The sequence below is a fragment of the Mirounga angustirostris genome, unplaced genomic scaffold, assembly GCF_029215605.1.
Source record: "Mirounga angustirostris isolate CCGP_5_RB_7025 unplaced genomic scaffold, mMirAng1.0.hap1 SCAF_6, whole genome shotgun sequence".
NCBI classification, from domain to species: Eukaryota; Metazoa; Chordata; class Mammalia; order Carnivora; family Phocidae; genus Mirounga; species Mirounga angustirostris.
The window spans coordinates 71206606-71220314 of record NW_026991714.1 but is presented as its reverse complement, the minus strand read 5'-3'; positions in this window follow the sequence as shown (position 1 = coordinate 71220314).

Sequence of the window (13709 nt, the reverse complement as noted above, 5' to 3'; positions counted from 1 at the left end):
GCAGAACAGTGGGGCCCACTTCCTATATGCATCAGCAATCCCAGGATGGATGTGACCACCCCAGACGCACCAGGGTGCGGGTTGTGTTTCTAGGAAAGCTTCAGAGGTATTGATTCCGAGATCTTTTTTTTTTTTTTTAAGATTTTATTTATTTATCTGACAGAGAGAGACACAGCGAGAGAAGGAACACAAGCAGGGGGAGAGGGAGAGGGAGAAGCAGGCTTCCCGTGGAGCAGGGAGCCGGATGCGGGGCTCAATCCCAGGACCTGGGATCATGACCTGAGCCAAAGGCAGATGCTTAATGACTGAGCCACCCAGGTGCCACTGATTTCCCGATCTTTCACATGTTGCACCACCCAAATAATGCTCCCAGGCTTCAGTGTGCCACATGACGGTGGAACAGCAGAGCTCACTGCAGTCACAAACTATGAAATAGCAGCAGTGACGCATGAGACAGACGCACATCAAATGAGTCATTCTGATGACTCAGCATCTCACTTCATAACACAGCCACTCCCAAAACAGGAGCAGTTCAGCATCTTCTGAAAATGGTATATTTGGTAGAAGTTGATACTATTCCAAAAACACTGTCTCATGACCTAGGAAGTTAAAATGAAATGGGGGAATGCTCCCGACTTTGCCCTCCGTAGAAAATACAATAGAGCCATGGATAGAGTTGTGTTCCCATCATTGCATACTTAGAAGATCCTAGTTTCAAAAGGGCAATAAAGAGACATACAGAAAAAGAAATTTCAGGTTGACTGATGTTATTTTTATTTTTTTTTTTTTTAATTTTTTATTCTTATGTTAATCCCCTTACATTACAACATTAGTTTTAGATGAAGTGTTCCATGATTCATTGTTTGTGCACAACACCCAGTGCTCCATGCAGAATGTGCCCTCCTAAATACCCACCACCAGGCTAACCCATCCTCCCACCCCCCTCCCCTCTAGAACCCTGTTTGTTTTTCAGAGTCCATCGTCTCTCATGGTTCGTCTACCCCTCCGATTTCCCCCGCTTCATTCTTCCCCTCCTGCTACCTTCTTCTTCTTCTTCTTCTTTTTTTTTTTTCTTAACATATATTGCATTATTTGTTTCAGAGGTACAGATCTGAGATTCAACAGTCTTGCACAATTCACAGCGCTTACCAGAGCACATACACTCCCCAGTGTCTATCACCCAGTCACCCCATCCCTCCCACCCCACCCCCCACTCCAACAACACTCAGTTTGTTTCCTGCGATTAAGAATTCCTCATATCAGTGAGATCATATGATACATGTCTTTCTCTGTTTGACTTATTTCACTCAACATAATACCCTCCAGTTCCATCCACGTTGTTGCAAATGGCAATATCTCATTCCTTTTGATGGCTGCATAATATTCCATTGTATATATATACCACATCTTCTTTATCCATTCATCTGTCGATGGACATCTTGGCTCTTTCCACAGTTTGGCTATTGTGGACATTGCTGCTATAAACATCGGGGTGCACGTACCCCTTCGGATCCCTACTTTTGTATCTTTGGGGTAAATACCCAGTAGTGCAATTGCTGGATCATATGGTAGCTCTATTTTCAACTTTTTGAGGAACCTCCATACAGTTTTCCAGAGTGGCTGCACCAGTTTGCATTCCCACCAACAGTGTAGGAGGGTTCCCCTTTCTCCGCATCCCCGCCAACATCTGTCGTTTCCTGACTTGTTAATTTTAGCCATTCTGACTGGTGTGAGGTGATACCTCATTGAGGTTTTGATTTGGATTTCCCTGATGCCGAGCGATATTGAGCACTTTTTCATGTGTCTGTTGGCCATTTGGATGTCTTCTTTGGAAAAATGTCTGTTCATGTCTTGACTGATGTTATTTGGTCCAAAAAGGTTTAAACATGAAGAAAATCAATCCAACCTTCTTTGATCTGCTTAATGCTTACTTATTGCAGTTTTAAACTCTGTATGATTTTCCTTCTAAGCTATCTTGTATTCCAAATATAATTAAAGAGAATTCCAATTGTACTTACTCAAGGCAATAAATATTCTATAAAGTGCCCCCTGATTATCTTATTTTCTCAGTTACTGAGCTGCTTAACCCTCCTTGCCTTTATAAACTGAGAAAAATTGATTCAATTCTGTGTTCCCGACTTTTATGATATTTTTAGCTCTATAATACAATCCTTATTCAGCAAAAAACATGTAAACTGCCAAGTTATGTTGCATTTTAATTTATTTAAATGTGAAACAAGAAATTAATTATTTATGTATACCTGTATATCCTTGATTGTGTGATGAAGAACCCATATTCAGCTAAAATCGATGCCCCTTCCTTTCTCTCCACAGACCTGAACATTAGAATACAATTGTACTCATTGTTAGGTACAGATATCTCTCACTGGAGAGAGGAGAGAAGCGTGGGACTGCAGCAGAGGGATGAGACAGAGGTGGAGCCTTGGACATATGACGTGACTTCTCTTTAACACAGCTCCTTGCACTGGGTTTGAAAAAACATGTTTAAATGAATGAGGCCTCAGATTAGGAATTCCTCATATCAGTGAGGTCATATGATACATGTCTTTCTCTGATTGACTTATTTCACTCAGCATAACACCCTCCAGTAAAAAAATTAAAAAAAAAAATGAATGAGGCCAAACCCAAACATTACGTGTGCACAGAAAAAAGTATGAGATTAAGGACAAGGACTGGAGAATCAAGTCAGAAGACTGCTCAGCAGAGACGACTGATCAGGGGCAGCTCTGCGTCAGTGCTTCAGGGGATGTGGTCTGGCAAGGATGAAAGGGTCCATTCTCTTTACACCAGTCCCAAAGTCATCAGCACTCTGGAGCTCTGTGGATTATGGATTTGGGGAGCACGGTGGAAATGCCATGCTTGACACAAACACCTGTGATTTCACAAGAGATGACATTCGCCTGGCATCTTGCAGTGTTCTGGAAGTGGCTTTTTCTGCCTCCATCAATGACTAGAATGCAAAGTTTATGAAGGAAAGGGCTGTGCTTATTGTGCTAATGCTCTACTCGGGTGCCTAGAACAATGCCTGAGACAAGGTAGGTCTCCCATAAATGCAGGTGGGATGGAAGAATGAAGTGCCAGCCTCAACAGGGGAGGAAGAACATGGAACATACTACATGGGGACTTTTCCTGGCTCGATGGGTACCATGTACTACGGGGGCAAGAAAGAATCTCTTCGCTGACTTCCAGAAATAAATAAGAGAAAGAGAATCATGTTGAGGCATAAATATCTTCCTTTAGTCAAACTGAGGCTTGGAGTCCATGTAATTTGTGCATGAAGATGAATTTATATCATTGTTTATATATACACTCATGAGTTTGGGTTCATTTAGATTTCATACATAAGAGAAGTAAAGCATAAAGGTGAGTCAACAAAGAACATGATAATAATGACACCAGGTTGTAAGTTAGGATGACTTCTCATTTGCTCTTCATGTGTATTTTTCTAAATGTATAGTAAAGATAGCTATAAAAGGGTCTTTAACACTCAGAAAAGGCCTATATTTAAAATAATATGAGGGTGCCTGGGTGGCACATTTAAGCATCTGACTCTTGATTTTGGCTCAGGTCATGATCTCAGGGTTGTAGGACTAAGGCCCTTATTGGGTTCTGTGCTCAGTGGGGAGTCTCCTTGGGATTCTCTCTCTCTCCCTCTGCCCCTCCCCACTGTTTTCTCTCTCTAAAATAAATAAATCTTTAAAAAAATAAAAACAATAAAATGAAATGAAATAAGATAATATGGATGATGACTTCCACCCTTAGTAATAACTATGTAAGCCTCTTCTGGACAGCTACCTCCCAAAACATACCTATAACAGTTGGACACACTGTTTTTGTGTTTATTATTTTATTAAGATGATAATTCTCCCCACATTGATCTAGAGATTCAGTGCATTCCCAGTAAAAATCACAGCAGGTCTTTTTGAACAAAATGACAACATTTTTTTCCAAAATTTAAAAGGAAAGGCAAATAAACTAGAAGAGCCAAAACCATTTTATAAAGAAAAACTCCAGCATACTCACACTACCTGGTCTTAAGATTTCCTGTAAAGCTATAGCAACCAAAAGTGAGCCTCGTTTGCCTAAGGATAGATGTACAGTTCAAAAGAATAGAGCCAAGACCTAGACCCTCACTTTCAAGTCACCTGCCTTTTGACAAAGATGTCTGGATAAATCAATGGGATAAAGATACTGTTTGCAGTAAACAGTACTGGGGAAGCTGGATTTCTGTTTGGAAAAAGAATAAACCTTTACTTTAACTGCATACCACATTAAAATACTAATGTTTTTACTCAAGGAAAATAGGGAGAAACCTAGTGACATTGGGTCAGGCAAAGATTTCTTAAACAGAAAAAAGTATAATTCATAAAATAAAAACAGTAATAAAATGGATTTCATCAAATTTAAAAAAAGGTCAGCCACAGATTGGGAAAAAATACCGATAATACCTATATCTGACAATGAAGTTGAATATGTAAAATACATATTTTCAAAATATCTTACAAATCAGAAATAATAAAGCATCACAGTAAAATAATGGGAAGATATTTAAAACACACTTCACAAAGAAGACATATGAGTGAACAAGGAGTACATGGAAAAATGCAACTTCAAACAATGAGAAATCACTACAGACGTACACCAGAATGGCTGAAGTTAAAGACTGACATTATCAAGTGTCAGCAAGAAATGGAACAACTTTAGCTCCTATGTTCCTGGTAAGAATGCAAAATAGCACAACCACTCTCACACACACTTGGCTAGTTTCTCAAAATTTTAAACACGTTTGTCACCTGACCCAGCAATTCCATTATGAGATATTTGCTTAATATATATCCACAAATATTCATAGCAGTACTTTCCATAATAGTTAAAAAACTGGAAATAACTCAAACATGCATGAACTGGTGCAAGTATAAATTACAGACCATCTCTACTACCCACACTCAGTAACGTAAAGGAACAAAATACTAATCTCCACTGTTATATGGATAAAGCTTAAAAACATAATACAAAGTGAAGAAAATCAAATATAAAAGACTGCATGTGTATTATCCCATCTGTTTGATATTATAGAAGAGGAATTAGAAATTATTCTTCAAGTTTGACAAAAATAATTGGAGCTTTAAAAGTTTCATAAATGATCATTAATATTATTTGTCTCAAAGTCGATAATTTTATCTCTAAAAATGTCCTGGGAATTGAGGGTCTGGAGCCAAGCTGGACTGCCTAGGTCAGTCTGTCTAGCTGGTCTGTATAAACAAGGTGAATTAGGGTGCTGGCTCTCCTTGGGAGTCTGGAGCCTCAGTGACCACGGTCGTCACATAGTATTACGTGCCTCCAGAACCATCCCCCAGTAAAAACCCTGGAGTCTGGAGCCCAGGTGAGTGTGGCGGGCAGACAACACAGTACACACATCAGAATTCACTGAGAGACTGTGTCCTGTGCGACCCCACTGTGAGAGAAAGCTCATTCTTGGTTTCCTTAGGACATCGCTCCATATGCTTACTTCCTTTGCTGATTTTGCTGTGTATCTCTCCACTGTAATAAGCCAAAACCATGAGTACAATGCCTTCTGAGTCCTGTGAATCATTTTATCAAATCACCAAATTTTGGGATGATCCCAAAGACCCTTCCACGGTAGTTTTTAACATAACAGAAATATGACAGGAGCAAAGAGAAAAGAATACAGTGACTATTGTACAATTAGTGAAAGAGTAATCAACCAAACATATCTATTTATAGCATTCTGCATATTGAATATATATGATAATATATATCAGAAATGCTTAAAATCATAGATGTAAAGATACAAAACATCTTTCTCTAAATTTCTGTATTATAAATAATGCAGGCCATTTTATGAAAACATAAAAAATTAAATTTTTTCTGGAGCAATGAATATATTAAAAACACCATTCAGAAGCCGCACCTGTATATATTCATATATTTCCCTTATACTGAGAAAATACCAAGGTGAGGGCCTGAATCCTCCAATGCCCATCAGCTAATATAAAGCTCCAGCTGTAAAACATGTGTAAGATGTCTTAGGGTCCCTGTCTTGGTCTATATCAGGTCCCCAGAAAGAGGTAATGACAACTAGTTCCCTTCCTTTGATCCAAGGACACCAGTAAGATGAACGGCCCTAGGCTTCTGTGTGTTTGCCATCTCCCTGGATCTGACATTCATAGTAGCTTATGCTCCATGCTGAGGATCTCCCCACTGCTTATTTCCCTTTTAAGCAGTTTCACTACGTATCTAGAACCAATATTTTACTGGGCAAAAAAATTCTATCACCTAAAACCTCAACATTTTCCCTAAATGTCTGTCCTTCATGCTTGATTTAATGGGGCATGAATTTTTCTTCTCCTCAAAGAACTAAAGCTCTTTCTCCAGGTCTGGTTTTCTGAGGCCACATCAAGTATGAAGACGTGAGCACAATTTTCTCTCTCTTGCCTGCAGTCATTTCAGCCACTCATATTTTAGTCGTCAGCCCAAATCCTGCCTACATTTGTGGTCATGTTCCTTGATCAAATATTTTGATATTTATGGGTCTTCATTGTGGACTCCATGACATTTTGGTGTATTCACCCACAGAGCAGTGAACAGAGCAGTGAAACACCTCACAGCCTTTTTCTGTATTGCCTCCTTCGGGGACACAATTCCACAACCACACCAGAGCTTTGTGTTCACCAGACGCTTTCCACTCATCCACATGTGGCCTCATGCTTCCTACCAGCTGCTGGTATCCTGACACTCTGCCTGTCCACCAGTCAAGGGCAGGACAGCTCAGAGGACACCTGACCTTCCCTCTGCACTTGCTTCTGTCACAGCATCTCCCTGAGACACATGCAGTTAACACTCCACAACCAGAACTCACAACACTCTTGCCAGGTTGTCCTTTGTTGAATGTTCCGTGGTGATAAATGGGTTACATCAGCTGTCATATTTACCACATTTGAGTGCTGCTATGAAATTTGATGCCACCAAAATGTGTAGTATTTAATTTCAGGTGCCTCCTTATTGATTTTCCTATATATCATCAACAACATACATTTGGGCACTAAAAGCACATATGTCTGCAGGGTCCATTTCCAGAGCTTTAAAGTCTTTTGGAGTCTCCTCTGTGAGACTAACTCCACCTAACACATTATAATTTCAGTGTGATAGTTGTCCTCATAACTCTGTATGGGTACACTTATGCTCAAGTTAAAAAGAGGCGACCATAAATTTTAGTAAATTCAAAGTCATGATCAATGATAAAAAGTTCAATGTCAGAAGGAGAATAATTAGCATCCAGAATTGCTTAAAATTATTTAAAATATTAGGTTCAGTCTTAGAGGATTGATCATATCAAATATGCCATTTATTTGATGCATAGTTAATGTGAAGGTAAAGAGAATTTCTGAGTAGATCACTGCCAATTCATGTTTAGATAATAAATGCATAATAATTTTCCCCAAGCCACAAGTATCCCACCCACCATTCTTCAGCTGAAAGAATAATTTTGATTTTTATTTTCATAATTCAAAATGCGAGGGGCGCCCGGGTGGCTCAGACGGTTGAGCATCTGCCTTCGGCTCAGGTCATGATCCTAGGGTCCTGGGATCAAGTCCCGCATCAGGCTCCCTGCTCAGCAGGAAGCCTGCTTCTCCCTCTCCCTCTGCTGCTCCCCCTGCTTGTACACACTCTCTCTGTGTCAAAAATAAATAAAATCTTAAAAAAAAATTCAAAATGTGGTTTTATACTTTCTTAACATAATGGGATTATTTTGGTTAAAATTAATGTAAAATATTCTTACAGGTGAGGCTTTTTCTTTTCTCCCTGAGAAACAATTGACCCATACATATGAGACTGTCTATACTGCAGTGCCTTAAGGAAGTATCTACACAGATCAACCGTGACACACATCAGTAGGATTTCAGTGTGCTGTGTGGATGGCATGTCAGGCAGTCATGGCAGATTCCCTGGGGCAGAAGAGCTGGACTGGACATTTTCATTAGAGGCAGAAGAAGACTTATTGATTTTGATTTAAACATTTCAAGTAAATATTTGGCAGTCCATTTTTCTTGATGAAACAACTTTTGAGACCATTGTTATGGGTTAGATACTGAATTTCATATGTAACCCATTTTGTATTGTTTTACTAGTCCATTCTGACCCAACTAGGAAAAAAGCTGGAGAAGGAACTTAGTCTAATTCACTATTGGAATAATTTTTAATAAAGAAAATCAATTGGATCATCATCAAGTTAAAATTATCACATAAAGTATAAAACAAATCAATTATAGATGTTCTGAATTACCAATGGAGAAAAAAAAATTGTATATGTTATTGAGGAACAGTCATAAGAAAACACACACAAAGGATTTTGTTTCTGTTTTTGTTTTTGTTTTTCATTAGCTGATATATTATCCAGGAATGAGTTAAGAAATACACTAGAATAACATTTAGAAAGTAATGCAATAAAAGGTGTTGCAATACTTTTCTGAAAAAAAGATATTTCAAATAGTTTAAGAATCACTGAAGCATGTGTGGTTTGTGAAAGACATAGACTTATACATTCAAATCGAGTTAAATTTTATTATTTAATTATGGAATAACTGATGTATCCCATGTACTTAAGAATACATTTATATTCTTTGACTATGATAAGTCAGATATTTAAACTGGGAAGCCAAAATGTATAATAAAAATCTTAAAAATAAGAAAAAAGTACTAAGAAAAAATGTGTAGCCCTAGAAATACTTTAACCACCATAATTTTTTGTTTCTTTTAAAAGAAAAATAATTACCTACTGAAATAATTTTTTGGATCTAGTTATAAGATAAAAAGCTAATGCATTACTTATCTTTCAACATTCTCTAAAAATTGGCATCTAAGTAGTGATTGCAGAATTTTATTTCTGCCAATGATAAATGTGCCAGAAAGAGACCAGGTTCGCTTTGCCACACCAGCAGTTACAAAACTATCTGTGTCTTGATATATCATAGGATTTTATTTAAAAGCCATTGAGAAGGAATAAATACGGAATCCCATAATGTCATTTTTACACTCACTTTTTCGGAGAGTATCTTCACTTTAAAATATGTGTTCTTACACTTTATAGGCAGTACTTAGCTTTCTAATGTAAAATCCACTTCCTACTGTTACTCCATGAATAATTCTGGTATGGAAAGTTATCTCAGTAAATTTCTCACACACCTCAAGTAAGAAACACTTCCATTTATATCTTCTTATCAGGGAGATGAGTAGGTAGCATCACATATTCCTTTCAAAATCCCTAAAGCTCCTATTTAACCACAGAACCATGTTCTTGTATTTTTTCTACCACCTTGAAAGTTTTGAAATATCATTGTAGCTTGGGCAGAGAATATTATTCAGTGTAGAAGTTTATTCTGGTATCAATGTAAAGCTACAAAAATGAGGACTCAAATAACTAAGTAGGATTTTGTTTTTGATATTATCTGAAATGTGAGAAATTAACGACTGCTAAATGTAAAAAAAAAATAAAAGAAAAGAAGTTAGGAAAAATAAAAGAAACTATGAGTTTGTTACAAATTTCAAAAGTGGTATTTCTGCTTAAAGACATGCTTTTGCCCAGGAAGTGATAACTATTATAAAACTTGTCTTCTCAAAATAAACAGAAAGAAACTTGGGGGAAAAATGTATGAACTGTTCTTTTTGGGATCTGGGTCACAGACAACAGAGGATCCATGTGAAACGGGAAATAACTAGGTGTGCTCAGCAAGTCCTTACCCTCCGGCGATTTAACCCCTGCAGTACAGAAGGGGAACACAAACAGAATCCCTGGGGGCACGACGAGGAGAGAGGGATCATGGTCAGGGCACAGAGGTACCTAGAATTCGCAAGAGAGAGAACTGGGGAGAAAGGAGCGATACAGAGCTGGAGTTCCAGAAGGAGCTTCAGACCAGAGGGCTGTCCCATTGACGGTGGGACATGAACTTCACGGGGCTGAGCAAACAGCAAGAGCTGAGGACGGAAAATCTGCAGTGAGCTTGTATGCTCCACAGTCTCCAGATCTCACCAAGTGCTAGCAGTCTCTCAGGAACCTATGAGCAGAGCCAGGTGACACAGCTGAATCCACAGGGTTTGCCTAGAGACCCCCGAGGAACCGTAACCCTTAGGGCAGCGACATGGGTGACTCTTGACTCTCCTGAAGAAAGCCACAAAACACCCGTTTAAGTAAATCAAGCTGATCTGGGTATTATCAGCCTAACGTATGTATAATTCCATTGCCTGGAGGGGAATGGGTGGGAGACAGAAAAAATATTTGAAGAAATCACAGCTGAGAAATTACCACATTTGATAAAAAGTATAAACTAATGATCCCAGAAGCTCAATGAAGCCTAAAGAGGATAAACATAAAGAACATCACATAAAGACATGCCATAATGAAGACTTATAAACTAGGATAAAGAGGCATTTTCAAGACCTCCATCACATGCCTTGCACACAGGGAAGGACATTAAGACCAATCACAGGGGGACAGGACTTCTGGAAAGACAAGAGCTCCGCTGACCCTATCCCCAATAAAGTAACAAATTAAATGGTGAAAATTATTTTTAAAAAGTTATTTAGAAAGTTATCATATGGAAATTTTCGTAAGACCATGCAGAAAATGGAAAAGAACATTTCTTCAGAAGACTTCAGTAAGAACAGTGAGGACGGGTGGCTTTTGGAGCTTCATCAGCTCCCATGCCACCCGACACAGATTTGCGTCCTGGAAACCCCGCCTGGATGCGTGGCCAGGCAGCCAGGGCTTGTTGACCGGGGTCTCAGGCTGTGACTGGGTCCCCCTGCTGCAGACACGGGACGACTAGGTCTCAGCCACCCAGCACCCCTCCCAGGACTGAGGCTCCACATCCTTGCAGCACGCTGGCAGTAAGCGCCCCTCTGCCTCTGGCCCCTCCCGCTCCTAAGGTGAGCTGGGCGAGGATAGTGAGAACCCCAGACTGGTGCAGGGGTGTGGGGTCAGCCAAGGAGAGAGGAGGACCAGGAGGAGGAAGGGCTGCACCTCAGCGGGACGGGGCTGCCTCTACTTGGAACAGAATATGGGAAGTTCCATGTCTACGGCCATTCTTGATGGAAAGCAAAGAAGAGGAAACGTGAGCTCCACAACATGAGCGGAGAGGGCTGAGTGGGCAGTTTAAGGAGGCGCTGGGGGCGCTAAGAGGCTCCAGAAATCAGTTCATCTCCAGGCTGGGGATGCCTGTGTGCAGTGGCAGAGATGGGGCCACCTGGAGAGGGCAGTGCGCGGGGCACCAGCCTCCTTGACGCTGGCTCGGACCACACTCTGACTTCACCATCCAACCTCCAACCTACAGGTGATTCCCAGGAGAACCGGCTCAACTGTAAAATAAACATAGTCTTTCCTGGCAGTCTGGAAGAATGTGTGCATGACCAAAGCCACAAACTCTCAGAAATGATCAGAGAGGGTATTTCCAAGCTTCTAGTCCCAGGACAACCAGGGGGTAAAAACATAAACCCTCAGAATGTGAAAGCAGCCCCTCCCTCAAATCACCCACATATCCAGGGGTCAATGGACCATATTAACTGCCTAAAGGGATTTAGGCACAATCTTTGACCAATAAATGGCTTATATCATCCCAGTGGCTCCCCCCCCCCTTTTTTAAGACTTTATTTATTTTAGAGAGAGAGAGAGAGTGAGCAAGGGGAGGAGCAGAGGGAGAAGGAGGAGATAATCTCCAGCAGACTCCATGCTGGGTGGGGGAACCCCCAGCGGGGCTCCTCCCAGGACTCTGAGATTATGACCTGAGCTGAAACCAAGAGTCCAGTGCTTAACCCAAACCACCAAGCCACCCAGATGCCTCCCTCCCCCCTACTTTTAGACAATCAGCTTAAAAAAGGGGGGGGCACCTGAGTGGCTCAGTCATTAAGTGTCTGCCTTCGGCTAAGGTCATGGTCCCAGGGTCCTGGGATCAAGCCCCTCATCAGGCTCCCTGCTCGGAAGGAAGCCTGCTTCTCCCTCTCCCACTCCCCCTGCTTGTGTTCCTGCTCTCACTATCTCTCTCTCTGTCAAATAAATAAATAAATAAAAATCTTTAAAAAAAAATAAATAAATAAGGAAAGTGCACCTGGGTGGCTCAGGTCATGATCTCAGGGTCGTGAAATCCCCCAATGACTCTCTCTCTCTCAAAAAGAAAAATATATTATGAACAAGGACATCAGAGGGGAAATATGCCTTACAAAATTAGTTCTACTAGGTCACTAGACAAATAAATGACCAGGTGTACAACAACAGCAACCCTCTGGGAGTGTAGGTAGAAAGAAGGTCAGGATCAAGAATTACAACTATTATAACCTACTTTTTTTCAGCAACAACAATTTTTAAAAAGGCAAGAAAATGTTAATCAATGCACAGGGGAAAAATGCGAGATATGGAGCTTATTAACTGTTATAATTATTATTTCATATAATCTTCTATTTGTAGGTATACCATTTTGAAAAAAAGAACAAAGTTGGAGAACTCACACTTCCTAATTTCAAAACTACTACAATGTGATAGTAATTAACAGAGTGATGTGCTGTCATAAATATAGACATATAGATCAATAGAATAGTATAGAGAATTCATAAATAATCCTTGTATTTATGGCCAATTACTTTTTGACTAAAGTGTCAAGAATATCTTTCAACAAATAGTACTGGTAGAACTGGATAGCCACATGCAGAAAGATGATATACAAGACCCCTACTCAAACCATACACAAAAGTTAGCTCAAAATGGAACACATACCTATATACAAGAGCCACCCCATAAAATTCTTGTAAGAAAACAGAGATGTATATCTTCATGTCCTTGGGTTAGCCAGTGTTTTGTTTTGCTTTTTTTTTTTTTAGATACAATACCAAATTTACGATCAACAAAAGAAAAATACATAAATTGCATTTCATAAACATTAATAATCTTTGAGCTATAAAGAACACCATTAAGTAAGTAAAAAGAAAACCAAAGAATGGGAGAAAATATGTGAAAGTCCTGTATCTTTTTTTTTAAAGATTTTATTTATTTCAGAGAGAAAGCTCATGTGTGCATGAGTGGGGATGGAGAGAGAATCTCAAGCAGACTCCCTGCTGAGCATGGAGCCTGATGTGGGGCTCAATCCCATGACCCTGAGATCGTGACCTGAGCTGAAATCAAGAGTTGGACACTTAACCGACTGAGCCACCCAGGCGCCCCCCTATATCTAATAAGGGACTTCTATTCAGAATTTATAAAGAATGCTTACAAGCCAATAATACATAATATTAACAACAAAAAATAGAGGAAAGATTTGAACAGACATTTCTCCAAAGAAGACATACAAATGACCACAAGCACATGGACAGATGCTCGATATCATCAGTCAGTGGATAAATGAGACTCAAGATCACAAGGAGACACAGCTTCACACCCAGTGGCGTGACTGTATCAAGATCATGTAACAACTCCTACTGGTGAATATGGAGAAATCAGAAGACTCACACAATTTAAAAGATTTCAGATGCTTTAGAGAAAAGATTTCATTTTCTCAAAATGTTAAACGTAGTAACCAACAATTCCACCCCTACTTAGATGCCTGAGAGAAATGAAAACTTTATATATGGATATTTGTGGCAGCATTATTAGTAACAGCCAAAAAAGTGGGAACAGTGCAGGTGTC